This window comes from Castor canadensis, chromosome 9 (genome assembly GCF_047511655.1).
Source record: "Castor canadensis chromosome 9, mCasCan1.hap1v2, whole genome shotgun sequence".
Lineage (NCBI taxonomy): Eukaryota > Metazoa > Chordata > Mammalia > Rodentia > Castoridae > Castor > Castor canadensis.
Window position 1 is genome coordinate 57289713 of NC_133394.1, and position 5448 is coordinate 57295160.

The following is a 5448-nucleotide window of genomic DNA, read 5'->3' on the forward strand; positions in this document are numbered from 1 at the left end:
CTCCCTTTTCCCCTACTCCCTCCCTCTCGCTCCCACCCCCTCACTTCCAAGCAAACACTGTTTTGCCCTTATCTCTAATTTTGTTGCTAGTTGAGGTAAGGATAGCTGTATAGTTCCTTTGCATTGAAGACATCAAATGCTATCTTTTTTTGGGGGTTACCTACCTATCCTCATACCTCCCTTGTGTGCACTCGCCTTATCATGTAATCAAAGTTCTATCACCTTGTTGTGTATGGCCTTGATCTAAAGTCTGCATATGAGGGAGAACATACGATTTTTGGTCTCCATGTTTGACTCAGGGAACTATTTAAGAACTGTTTGAGGCAGGAAGACAGGTCTTGGATATTGTCTGAAAAACTTCTATAGACACTTTTTGGTAAGATCATGAACATTCCAGCATCAAATCTTACAGAATAAATTTTGGAAGACATCCAGAAAACAATGGTGCAGTACTTTCTTCAGAATGGTTACATCTTCTCAGAATGGCTGCCCAGTGTCCTTGAAGAGCACAGGTGTGGAGGATTCCAAGATGGCGGCAAGAGGGAGGAAGCAGAAAGCAAGCCTCCTATAGTGAAATCTTGGAGAGACGCTGGAGACACACTTTGCAGGCATAATCACTGAGAAGAGGCATAACTTTGACCCCTCCACACCTCCAGCTGGCGCAGAGAATCTCCACTTCACATAAAACGGAGAAACCAGGAGGGCACCCAGGCCGCCAGTCGCCAGTGCCCAGAAGGCTTGGGAAGACTCGGACCAGGTGAGCTTTGTGGTACCACGGTACTCCCACAGACAAGCCTGGGCCCAAGCAGCATAGCTCCCTGGACAGACCAACCCCCACCCGGGGAAAAAAGAGAAACTGAGTAATAAGCAATAAGAGCAATAAAGACACCCAGGAAAGAGGGTGGGTTGACTTGAGCACCAAAGATTGGGGGAAGGGAATCCTTCCCGGGACTGTAAATAAACAAGCCAGGCAGGCAGGAGAGGCTCTGGCAGGAGCAGGGGTGGGGCGCATGCCCAGCAACCAGGAGTGGGAAAGCTGGTGAGAGTGGTGGAGGGAGGAAAACTCCACAGGAGAGGAGGGAAGACCCACTTCTCACGTGAGCTGTAAACAAACATGGTGGCTGGCAGGAGCAGCAGCACTGCCCAGTAATCAGGAGCAGGAAAGCTTGTGAAAGTAGCGGTGGGAGGAAAACTGCACAGGAGAGGGGGGAAAACCCACCTCCCACATGAACTGTAAATAAACATGCAGGCCTAAGAACGCCGGTGCAGTGTCACCTTTCCCAGTGCTTGGAAAGGGGAAAGCTTGTAGCAGAAGCTCCCGCACAGGAGAACTCTGAGTAATCAAAGCCTGCAGGGCCAGGTGAGTGCTAAGCTCACCCCAGAGATCTGCATAAATAATGCCTCCAGCAACAGCAGGCTGACAGCAGCGGGCAGGCAAGCCACAGCTGCAGATACCATTCTCAAAACTGTCTCCAGACTCTTTTTTTTCTTTGTCTCCTTACCTTTGATGAGAGAACAACCAAATTACACCTGTAAGCTGAAAAACTTACTGAAACTGTATTGCATTTGAACTTGGGACACTTGTTGGGTTTTTTCTTTGAGCGTATGTGTGTAGTTTTGTTTTACTTCATGCATCCCCTTTGATGAGACAACTACAGAACAACATCTGAGGCACCATCTCCAGGATTGGAGACTGAGACGGACACCCAAATTATTAAGACTGAAATTTCATTGCATTTGAACTTGGAGGTTGTTTGGTTTTTTAGTTTTTTTTAATTTTCTATTTTTTCATTTTATTTTAATACATTTTTATATAGAGATTTTTCTTTCATTTACTTACTTTTTATTTTTATTCTTATCTTTATTTTTTTTATTATTGATTTTCAATCCTCTCTCTGTCTCTCTAATGTCTGTTCAGTTTACTGTCAATTAGTACACTAAAGCTCCCTGTTTATACCTTTGAAATCTTCTTGTCTGATACCCTGTTCTGTTTTCTTCTTCCAGTCTGTGTATTTGTTTTTCCCATTTCTTTAACTTCTTGCTTTCCATCTCAGCTCACCCTTCCATTTTAAATATTACCATTGTTATTATTACAAGCTAGAAAATACTTAATTGCACACAGTACAGGGACAGTAACAACACCAAAGACAATGACAGGAAGACAGAAAAAACAGGGAAACCAGTTTCCCCACAGCAAACAATTAGTACAGGAACCAGAGGGGAATGAAGAAAACAGGCACTAAGATCCAGACTCCAACAAAATGAAGATAAACTATGCCAAAGGACCCAACAAAGCCCAGAAGAATAATTTAAAAGAAGACATACTACAAGTACTCAATGAGAATTTCATAGAGATGATACTGGATAGGGTCAACAAAAATGTACAGGAGACACTCAAGAAATTCCAAGACAACAAAAATAGAGAATTTGAAAAAGCAAAAGAAGAAATAAAGGAAACCATAGAAGCACTGTATAAACACCAAAGTGAAAGAGAGAACACAATGAATAAATGGATAAATGAACTCAGGACAAAAATAGACAACAATAAAGAAGAAAACAGCCAGGATATGGAAAACCTCAGAAAAAAGAACGAAACAGAACTGCAAAACAAAACGGAAGGCCAATCCAGCAGAATAGAACAAACAGAAGACAGAATCTCAGAACTTGAAGATGAAATGGTAATTAAAGGAAAAACTGAAGAACTACTAATTAAACAACTCAAGACCTGTGAAAAGAAAATGCAAGAACTCACTGACTCCATCAAAAGACCAAACTTGAGAATCATGGGCATCGAAGAAGGAGAAGAGGTGCAAGCGAAGGGAATGCGTAATATATTCAACAAAATAATAACGGAAAATTTCCCAAATCTAGAGAAAGATATTCCCATACAGATGCAAGAGGCCTCCAGGACACCAAACAGACCAGATCAAAATAGAACTACTCCACGACATATCATCATTAAAACAACAAGTTCAGAAACTAAGGAAAGAATATTGAAGGCTGTAAGAGAGAAAAAACAAGTAACATACAAAGGTAAACCCATCAAAATCACAGCAGACTTCTCAACAGAAACATTAAAAGCAAGAAGAGCGTGGGGTGAGATCTTCCGGGCACTGAATGAAAATAACTTCAACCCCAGGATACTCTACCCAGCAAAACTATCATTCAAAATAGATGGAGCAATAAAAGTCTTCCATGATAAGCAGAAACTAAAACAATATGTGACCACAAAGCCACCACTACAAAAGATTCTTCAAGGGATTCTGCACACAGAATGTGAAACCCAACTTAACCATGAAAAGACAGGCAGCACCAAACCACAGGAAAAGAAAAAGCAAGACAGTAGAGAGTAACCTCAACTTAGGTACACACAATCAAACCTTCAAACAACTAAGACAACTAAATGACAGGAATCACCACATACCTATCAGTACTAACACTTAATGTTAATGGACTTAATTCACCCATCAAAAGGCACTACTTGACGAAATGGATTAAAAAGGAAGGTCCAACAATTTGTTGCTTACAGGAGACCCATCTCACCGACAGAAATAAGCATATGCTTAGGATGAAAGGCTGGAAGAAGATTTACCAAGCCAATGGCCCCCGAAACAGGCAGGAGTAGCAATACTTATCTCTGACAAAGTAGACTTCAAACCTACATTGATCAAACGAGATAAAGAAGGACATTCCATACTAATAAAAGGGGAAATAGAGCAAAAGGAAATAATAATTATCAACCTGTATGCACCCAATTTCAACGCACCCAATTTCATCAAACAAACCCTGAAAGACCTAAAAGCATATATAAACGCTAACACAGTGGTTGTGGGAGACTTTGACACCCCATTATCATCAATAGATAGGTCATCCAAGCAAAAAATCAATAAAGAAATCCAAGATCTAAAATATGCAATAGATCAAATGGACCTAGTTGATGCCTACAGAACATTTCATCCAACTTCTACACAATATACATTCTTCTCAGCAGCCCATGGAACCTTCTCCAAAATAGATCATATCCTAGGGCACAAAGCAAGCCTCAGCAAATATAAGAAAATAGAAATAATACCATGCATACTATCTGACCACAATGCAGTAAAAGTAGAACTCAACAACAAAAGTAAAGACAAAAAACATGCAAACAGCTGGAAACTAAATAACTCATTACTTAATGAAGAATGGATCATCGATGAAATAAAAGAGGAAATTAAAAAGTTCCTGGAAGTCAATGAAAATGAAAACACAACCTACTGGAACCTATGGGACACAGCTAAGGCAGTCCTGAGAGGAAAGTTTATAGCCATGAGTGCATATATTAAAAAGATTGAAAGATCCCAAATCAATGACCTAATGATACATCTCAAACTCCTGGAAAAAAAGAACAAGCAAATCCCAAAACAAATGAAGGAGAGAAATAATAAAAATAAGAGCTGAAATCAATGAAATAGAAACCAAAAAAACCATACAAAGAATTAATGAAACAAAAAGTTGGTTCTTTGAAAAAATAAACAAGATCGATAGACCCCTGGCAAACCTGACTAAAATGAGGAGAGAAAAAACCAAAATTAGTAGAATCAGGAATGCAAAAGGGGAGATAACAACAAACACCATGGAAGTCCAGGAAATCATCAGAGACTACTTTGAGAACCTATATTCAAATAAATTTGAAAATCTAAAAGAAATGGACAGATTTCTAGATACATATGACCATCCAAAACTGAACCAAGAGGAAATTAATCACTTGAATAGACCTATAACACAAAATGAAATTGAAGCAGCAATCAAGAGTCTCCCCAAAAAGAAAAGTCCAGGACCTGATGGATTCTCTGCTGAATTCTATCAGACCTTTAAAGAAGAACTGATACCAACCCTCCTTAAACTGTTCCACAAAATAGAAAGGGAAGGAAAACTGCCTAAAACATTTTATGAAGCCAGTATTACACTTATCCCAAAACCAGGCAAAGACACCTCCAAAAAGGAGAGCTATAGGCCAATCTCCTTAATGAACATTGATGCAAAAATCCTCAACAAAATAATGGCAAACTGAATTCAGCAACACATCAAAAAGATTATTCACCACGACCAGGTAGGCTTCATCCCAGGGATGCAGGGGTGGTTCAACATACGAAAATCAAGAAACGTAATAAACCACATTAACAGAAGCAAAGACAAAAACCACTTGATCATCTCAATAGATGCAGAAAAAGCCTTTGATAAGATCCAACACCATTTCATGATAAAAGCTCTAAGAAAACTAGGAATAGAAGGAAATTTCCTCAACATTATAAAAGCTATATATGACAAACCCACAGCCAGCATTATACTTAACGGAGAAAAACTGAAACCATTCCCTCTAAAATCAGGAACCAGACAAGGGTGCCCACGATCTCCACTCCTGTTCAACATAGTACTGGAATTCCTAGCCAGAGCAATTAGGCAAGAAGA